Raw genomic sequence first — 9,482 nt, 5'->3', positions numbered from 1 at the left:
TGCAATGATGGACGGAGTGATGAAAGTAAGTCTTCCCGAGGCACAATGAAATGCAACGTGGCGAACCACTGGCCAGGCGGTCTGGGAGAAGGGCCTTCACGGGAGGTACAAGCTTGTGAGTGCACTCCTGAGCACATGGCCCCTTCCCCTTTTAAGGACCTGCTCCTCATGGCCTGCGACTAGAGATGACTTGGCCGCATCTGGTTGGTCACACTCCAACTCGGGCAGTGTCCATGAATTGGGAGTGTGATTAAGCCTTGTCTACCTGGGAGCTCTTCTGATCTTCCAGCTGTTCAACCAGCCCATTCATCCCACAAGCATTCCAGGAGGGAGGGAGAGGGGGAAAGCCACTTTACACGTATTCAAAGAGGGAGAGGAGACAAAAGTGGGGAGAAAGTGTAACAGACTTTTTGAGCATACAGGTTATACATAGCATAGTCATACAAATCACTGCTGCTCCTACAACACACACCAGTCATGATTTTATAGCCCTCAATCATATCCCCCCCCTTAGTCATCTCTTTTCCAAGCTGAAAAGTCCCAGTTTTATTAATCTCTCCTCATACGGAAGCTGTTCCATACTGCTCATCACTTTTGTTGCCCTTTTCTGAACCTTTTCCAATTCCAATATATCTTTTTTGAGACGGGGCGACCACGTCTGCACGCTGTATTCAAGATGTGGGTGTACCGTGGATTTATAGAGAGGCAGTATATTTTCTGTCTTATTCTCTATCCCTTTCATAATGCTTCCTAACATTCTGTTAGCTTTGCTTGGCTTCTGCTACACATTGAGGGATGTTTTCAGAGAACTATCCACAATGACTCCAAGATCTTTCTTGAGTGGTAACAGCTAATTTAGACCCCATCACTTTATATGTATAGTTGGGATTATGTTTTCCAATGTGCATTACTTAGAATTTATCAACATTGAATTTCTTCTGCCATTTTGTTGCCCAGTCACCTAGTTTTGAGAGAGCCTTTTGTAGCTCTTCACAGTCCGCCTGGGATTTAACTATCTTGAGTAGTTTTGCATCATCTGCAAATGTTGCCATCTCGCTGTTTACCCCTTTTTCCAGATCGTTTATGAATATGTTGAATAGGACTGGGCCCAGTACAGAGCCTTGGGGGACACCACTATTCACCTCTCTCCATTCTGAAAGCTGAAATGGGAAAGGCCTCCTTTCTGACTACCCAAGAGATAGCTGAGTTCACCAGTGTCTGATAATTTACCAGGATGACACACTTAGACAGGATAGACGTGTCTGCTCCATTGCTCTCTGTTCAGACACACCAGCCTCTCCCTCTTTCTCCACTCCCCCTCTCCTTCAGGATCACCAAAGAATCAGAGATTCATAGCATCATCACTGATCTGCAAACGCTCTCCTCCAGTGTGTCCAACTCCCATTCACTCTGTTTCAGACGCCGATTGTCACCAGGCAAAGGTGAGAGCGGGTGTGTCAGAGGGACTGAATATACCTGCATGAATGGATGTGTGCAATATTTCTGTATGCAGAAACCTTCTCAGGGTATGTCTAAACTCCAGTAAAAGACACACAGCATGGCTGCAGCTGGTCCAGGTCAGCTGGCTTGGGCTTGGGCTGCTGGGCTGTAAAATAGCGGTGTAGATGTTTGCACTCAGGCTGGAGCCTGGGCTTTGAGACTCTGCGAGGAGGTGTGAGTCTGAGCCCACCCTCCAGCCTGAGCCCAAATCTCTACATGACTATTTTTATCCCTGAAGCCTAAGTCAGCTGTCTTGAGTTCTGAGACTCAGTGCGGGGCGTTTTTATACCTATACCCTTATAGGCCCAAATCCTGCAGTCCTTACTTTGGCAAAACTTCCACTAAAACCCCTCCCAGTGAAGTCCATGGAGGATTTCCCTGAGTAGGAGTGGCAAGGTTTGACTTAAAGTTCAGGCATTTTGATCAGAGTACAGTACTTATTTCAAGTCTGGGTTCTCTTTGTTCTACTGCACAGTGTCACTAGATAGGTATTCGTTCTAGGGCTAAGCTGAGATCTGCACAGAGATATGTAGCAAGCCTCTTGTCTGCCCTTCTTTAGCATGTTCTCTTGACCATCTGCCTGTCACCAGATGGCCATTGTTAATGATTTACAATCCATCACAACCTTCATTAACTAAAGTACCGTCAGCCAGCCTCGGGATCCCCAGCTTTATTATTCTTAGCAGGTAGACAATTGCTGCTAGAGCATGTGTAGCTTTTTGGTGACATTGATACCAAGGCAATTCAGTGGATGATAATCCCACGCTGTCCATCCTTCTGGAATACACTATGTGAGCTGGCCTTCCACTTCTGCAGTCATTTGAGTCTGCAGTTCTCTTCCCTCCATGCAGCCTCTCTCTAAGTCGGTCGATGTCTCTGTTGGTCATCAAATTGATGCATGTGTATTTTATGAACGTTCTCCTGGACTCCTTCTTTAAATCCACCCTCTCTAACTACAGAACAGTCCTCTCCTCCACTGACCTTGGCTGTGATGGGGGAAGATCTGCCTACCCACCACATAATTCTTCTGTGCTCAGTTTTCTCTGTATTTCTCTGCTTGGATTAAGGAGAGGGAAAGGAAAGGCTTTGCCTATGATAGACAACTTCAGGAAAAGGGTCTGCTTAGCTTTCGCAAATAGCAACTCCGGATGTATTCTCAGAGATTCTGCAAGGGATCCACTCCCTGAAGAGGGCATTACATGGAGTCACTATTGCATGCTGAGGATGGGGAGAGCTGGAGTAGGTGTCTGGAAGGGCATCGTCCCTCTAAGCACTAAAGTGGTTTTGACTGGAACTCCATAGAAAGGAGCCAATTGCCGTGAGACCATGCTGAAAGGAGAGGAAGGATGCAGCACTGGGAGCCTGTAAGAAATGTGAGGAATTTGGTATGTGTCATAGAACAGAAGAATGGGATTCACTGAGTCTGCCTGATGTCCTGTGTTCCTTTCCTATTCTTCGCTTCCCTAGATGGCTGGACAGGCTGGGGTATGTCACTTGATGTCATCTGCTGGTTGGCACAAAAGCAGCAAGGTTAAATTGTTCATCCTCTTCTACACCCAAACTACTTCAGATTAGTTCTGTCATCTTGATTTTGTTCTCTGACACACTCCACCCCGCGTCCAGACCTGTTTTCCTTCTCTTGTCCTCCAGGTTGCACCTTGAGGTTGCCCTGTTCCCCGTGCTTTGGAGAGCTGGCTCAGCTTTCTCTAAAACATGTCAGCATCGCTCCTGAGCTGGCTGGCTGCAGAGCTGTAAGATACATCCGCCCCCATCCCCAGGGGCTAAGCACTCCTGTTCCTGGAAGGATTGGACAGGAGGCCAGAAGAGGTCTGCAGAGGAGCTGAGGTGGGGCGCTGGGGAACTTTCCAAGAGAAACTGAGTATGTTGCCTCATGGGGAGACAGTGTCATTGTCTAGACACTCCAGCAATGGGAACTTGGGAAACACCAGACACACAGAGTACATCTACATTGCATTAAAAGACCTGCGGTAGACCTGGGCCCGCTGACTCAGACTCATGGGGCTTGGGTTGTGGGGCTAAAAATTGCAGTGTAGATGCTCAGGCTTGGGCTTGGAGCCTGAGCTCTGGGACCCACCCATCCCTCACGGGGTCCCACAGCCTGGGCTCCAGACCAAGCCCTGTACGTCTACACTGATTTTTAGCCCAGGCAGCCACAGCCATGCTACAGGTAGACATACTGATAGGGGTCAGTGCAGAGCAACATGAGACATCTCCCTCCTGCAGGAGCTGGTTGTGCTGCCATCCCAGAGACATGAAGAGCCTTGAACCTGCCCTCTTGCCTACTGCTTGGTGAATCCTTGCCAAGGGTCTGGGGTAAGCTCTGCTGGGAATGCTTCCTTTCATCTCCTGTGCTCGGTTGCCCTCTGCATTGAATTCACTAGGAAGGCAGTGATGTAGCTGTGGCCCCTCCCAAATGGATGGCTGCCTTAACAGGCTGCGGAAGAGTTTATTATGCAAACGTAATAAACATAATAAGGGATGTGTTTATTATGCAAACAGCAACTGAGTTATGCGTCTTTTAAGACTACTAAATAGTTTTTAATTACTGCTATATCAGTAAATCCCATAAATATGCAAATGCAATTAGTTCACAAAATAGGCCCTAAATATCTTTATTCCTCTCCAACAAAGTTCTTTGAAGTTAATCGCCAGCTCCCTTTGTTCACTCCCTTGGCAGTTGTGCTGAAATTGATGGGAATTATGACAGATGTACAAATTCAGGGGTACCAGATTTTTTTCTGAGTGTCACATCTGGACAGGCAGGGACAGAAGACTGGGGGAGGGGGTGGCAAAGGGAGGTTGAGGGGCTGTTCCCTTCCAAACAGTAAGCTAGATCATCTTTTATTTTACATGCCACATTGGTGCTCCGTGCTGTTCAAGACATGGATCTCAAGATAGCACTACACAGCTCATAACTAGAGCTGGCCAGAGGATGACAATTCTGGTTCAAGACAACTTTTTGAGGTCTCAGAACTTGTATGTTTGGCATTGGAACGAAAACAGAACCTTTCAAATGATTGCATGAAATGCAAGTGTGCCGAAAAGGACAGGCTTTCAATTCCTCTCTCTCTTGCTCTGGTTAGAAATGAGCAGAGCGCCCTGGACCTCAGAAACTGTCCCAGCAAAAACTTAGTTGAAATTGACACGTGCCTGTGAAAACATTTCAACTTTGACAAAACAGCATATTTCAACAAAAATACATTTAGTCAAAAATGTTCAAACCAGCTCTACTTCCAGCTTACGAAAGCAAGCATAGAAAAAGAAGATACACTGGCAGTCATTGTAAGTGTACTTTAATACTCGTATGCAAAGTCATTTTTCCTGTCCTTAGGAGTTTGGACTTCCTAAGATATTCCAAATCTCCAGATCAGCCTATTCCTCCTGCCCCTTCTTTCTCAGTGTTGTACACTTCTATGTGGAGATGTGGCTCTCTGGAACCTGCAAGTCCTGTAAGTAACCAACAGGAGATGCTCCTTCTGGAATGTGCTTTATTTAGTATGTTTGGGTCAGATTTTTTTAAAGCATTTATTTAGGCACCTAACGATGCAGACAGGACACACAAAAACACGTTGGTCTTTAACTCAATGGGATTTTAAATACCTTTTAAAAATATAGCCCTTTGTGTTGTGGAAAGAGAGTCAGCTATTCACTGCATCTTACCACCAGGAAGTGGTTTCGTGTATGTCTGGATTTACTTATTTCATCTGAGCTGCCTCAACTACGTCTGTTCATAAACTGCCACTCATCACCTGTTTCAGGTAAAGGTGATAGGAGCAACTGGAATGAACACAGTTGAATGACAGAGCCTGACTTCACAGAAAGGCGGTGACTTCCCAGGAGCAGAGGCCTACACCTAGTTTGCTAAGATGAAGCATGTTGCAGCTAGCCACATTTTTAACAAGGAACAGCAACTGATGGGGAGAACCTCTCCCAACATGCAGTGCTTCATCTTAAGTAGCTTCATGCTTGAACTTTCCATTCAGATGTAGCTGGAGCATTGCGTGTTGGAAGCAGCAGTTTGCAAAGGATGCAGTTAAATACAGGAGAACCTCACAGTTACGAACACATCAGGAATGGAGCCTGTTCGTAACTCTGAGGCAGCCGAGCTCCCAGTGGGGAGCCAAGAAGCTTGGTGTGGCTGCCCCCTGTTCCTGGCAGGGGGAGATCCATGCCTAAGGCCAGTCAACTGCTGTGCTCCCACTGGGGAGCAGAAAGGCCAGGCGGCAGCCCGGCTGGGAGTGGGAAGCTAAGGTCTTGGGGTGCAGCAGGACTCTCTGCGGGAGTAGAGAGCCCAGGTGGCAGCCTGACTTGGAGTGGAGACTGGGCAGCAGCCTGACTGGGAAGCCAGGAACTGGCTTTCTTGTCAGTTTCACTGCTCCAGGGTGACACGCAATAGATTAAGTAATGCAATTTCTACAGGGACACTGCATTGCCTTAACTACTCCCACATAAGACCTACACCTCTTGTGGAGGTGGGAGTTATTAGGTTGGTGTAGTAAGGCATTTACAGCAGTGGGAGCAAGGCCATAGGATGTACGCTGACCTAATGAGGTTGATGTAAGGCAGCTTATGTTGACCGAGCGCTGTAGCGTAGACCAGGCCTAAATGGAAGTACCAGCTAAACTGTTTGTTTTATGAAGTCCGCATAGTCAGAGCGCCACCTTGTGGCCCTGGTGACAAACTTGGCTTTTTTCCCCTCTTTCTTTGGCTGTTATTGTCATGATCAGCCCTGGAAAAATGTGATCGGTCCGGATTTAATTTGATAGGCAGGGTGAGATGGTGATCCCATACTGTGGAAACCAACTATGTTAAACATGCTTCTTTTTTTGTAACAGAAAATCAACAATGATTCATGAGAAGATGACCAAGAGAACTCTTTGTAAATGTGTGTCCTCTTATTATGGGAGTGCTATTGGATTCTCTATTGTTTTGGTTTTTTTTTTAACTTCCCTTCCTGAAATTAGGTTGATGTGTTCTTCAGCGTAAGGAGGGGTTGGGCATATCCCCTTGCCCAGACGCTATTACTGCACCCCCTGGATAAGGCTGGGCTCAAGTAGTGGCCACAAATTTTGCCATGTGGCTGCTTAGTGGACTGTATGAAAAGAGCTTGGGCTCAGGCCATTCCCCACTAGATAACAGTCCAAACCATATCAAGCACCAATACAACTGGCCCTCTTGTTGTCAATCCCAATAGAGAAGTCCTGCAGCATGAATTCCCCTCTCTCTTGAGGGGACCCCTCCTGCAGTTCAGGCGAGAGGCATAGGGGCAGTGTGCAGAATGGCAGGAGCTTGCCCTGCTGGTGTTTGTGCTGTACCTGCCCTGTGGATAAATGGAGGACTTTATTCTCTGGGGTTACTTATTTGATGTCTTCACCAGCATGCGATTCACATATCAATTTAAAAGTTAGACAAGAGCATAAACTGTAGCAGCCTCAAGTTAGAGTGGTCATTCATGTAACTTTTCTAATGAATTACCCTGCTGTTAATGAAAAGTACATTGCTCTAGAAAATAGTCTCTAGTGAATGCTAATAGCTAATGCAGCTCCAGCCATTTGGAAGGCAAAGTAGGGAAAACACTTCAGCCAGAGCTGTGCAGTTTCATGGAATGCTGGCAGATTAAAAAATACAGCCTGGATTTTTTTCCTGATGAAAGGATACTTTGCACCACATAATCAGCAGAGAGGGAACCTAAAGTTAGTATGCTGCCTACAGGCTGACCACCATGGGGGGGGAGGGAGGGAGTATCTTCCTCTGGTGTACAGCTTCTCTGCCACATCCCTCCTGCTGCAGATGGTGTGGCCAGAGAAATGTGGGTTAGATCAGCCCCAAATGCCAGACTGCTCCCTTGGCTGCTCCAGTTTACACCACTGGTTTGGTCTGGTACAAATCCAGCCCAAGATCAGGAATGCACAAATGGATTAAAGCTAGTTTGGCACCCCTTCTTGTAACTTAGGCCATCACCCATAGCAGGGGATTTTGCCCCATATGTATATTTTTTGCAAATACACTTCTTCCGTGTGTCATATTAGTAAAACAGACTGAATTTTACCATTCTCCTTTATTTCTTCCATTGATGTGTGCATGTTTTTCACTTCACTGAGCTGGGCCAGTGAACAAAACAACTGTGTTTCATTTCTGTTGCTTTCTGGACACTTTTCTAGTTTTCCCATGCTAAGCCCAAGCTGCAGTGTTTGGTTTTCCCACAGGGCCAGGGGCATGTTTACAGCCAAACAAGCACTGTCTTCATTGACATATTTTCAAAACAATTTCATGACAATATTTCTGGGAAGGCTAGATGCTTTCAAAATATTTTGTTACAAAACTTAATGTGCCTGCCAGTGAAAGGGGTGGCAGCACCAGAATAAGGCATGTTTCACCAAAGCCTTGAGAATTACACTTTGTGAACATGAGAGGACAAAAGCCCAGCATTGCAACAGTTGCAGTCCCATAAATAAAATATCATGTAGTCCTCTAGTCTAAAACATCAACCAGCACAGAGAGTTTCCAGGGCTGATTCTCTCCTCCTATTATTCTTTAGATTGCAGTAGCACCTGGGAGCCCCAGTGTATGGGCTAGGACCTGCTGTGTTAGGTGCTGTACAAGATGGTCCATCCCCAAGAGCTTACAATCTTAGTAACGAGGACTCAGGTTTACAACGCTCAAAATGAATATCTAGCCCAGCAGCAATATCTAAAGAACTGTAGCTTGGCTAGCCAGTATGATAATCAGCTTAAACAGGTGAGGAGGTTTTCAGGTGATGGTTTGAAGCGACCCAATGATGTTAACAGTGCAGTAGTGTTTGGACAGTCTGAACTAGACAGAATCTGCTGACTTTCAGAGCATGTAGCCAGGTCTATCCTTTTATGAGGGTGGTTGTGGAAGGGAATACTGTTTAAGGAAAGGGGGGAAGATGGGCCACTGGTTAGAGCACTAGCTTAGGATGGGGTGCTCCTGATGAAAGGACACTTTGCACCACATAATCAGCAGAGAGGTTAAATCCCTGATCTGCCACAGATGACCTGTAAGTAAGATGACGGATAGGTAAGTACTTAGTCTCCCTGTGCCTCAGTTCCCCGATGTGTAAAATGGGGCTAATAGCACTCCCCAAACTGCATTAAGGATTGTGAGGTGCTCAGACACCGTGAGAAATGTGGGCCACTAACTCCCCTCGATAGATAGCTGTATGGCCCCATGGATGCTTGTTTGCTTTTCATAGGGATTACAGCGCTTTGAGCTTTTTGTGGGCTGCCTGGAGTACGAGAGCAGGGCCTCTCGTAGTAATATGTTCCTCTAGACCACGGGAGGGGATGGAGCTGGCGGGGTGGCCTAGCGATGCCTGGGGCGAGGCAGGGCTGTGACATAGCCAGGGCTCAGCACGCGGGGGGCAGATGTGCTAGGGCGGTACGAGGCTGTGGGAAGCGGGGGGTGCTGGGGTGGGGGTGGGGGAACGTGGCCCCCTCGCCTCAGGCTAGAGCCTCAGCCTGCTGTGCCCAGGCTCCAGCCTGGTGCGGGTGCCATGGCCGGGTGCTGGCTCGCAGGGGGTGGCGTGTGAGGGGGCGACACAGGGAGTGGGTCTGTGCCCACCTCAGGGAGCTTCCTGGAGGCTGTACCCACTGAGCAGGTGGGGGGGGGGGCTGTGCCCACTGATGAGTGTGTGTGTGGGGGGGCCTGTACCCCCTGAGCAGGTGGGGGGGGCTGTGCCCACTGATGAGTGTGGGGGGGGGGCCTGTACCTCCTGAGCAGGTGGGGGGGTCTGTGTCCACTGACGGGGGGGGGGACTGTGCCCGGCGGAGGGCGGGGCCTCCCGGGGGCAGTGCCCGGCGGGGGCGCGCTGCGTGCCCAGCCCCGGCGGGGGGGGGAGCTGCTCGGCAGGGTTGAGGAGCGAGCGAGCGGGCGGGCGCGACCCCGAGCGGCGGGGGCGCGCGCAGCGTTTCCCGCGGGCGGCGGCGGCCGAGCGGGGC

This window comes from Natator depressus, chromosome 22 (assembly GCF_965152275.1).
Source record: "Natator depressus isolate rNatDep1 chromosome 22, rNatDep2.hap1, whole genome shotgun sequence".
NCBI lineage: Eukaryota > Metazoa > Chordata > Testudines > Cheloniidae > Natator > Natator depressus.
This window is presented reverse-complemented; position numbering follows the sequence as displayed.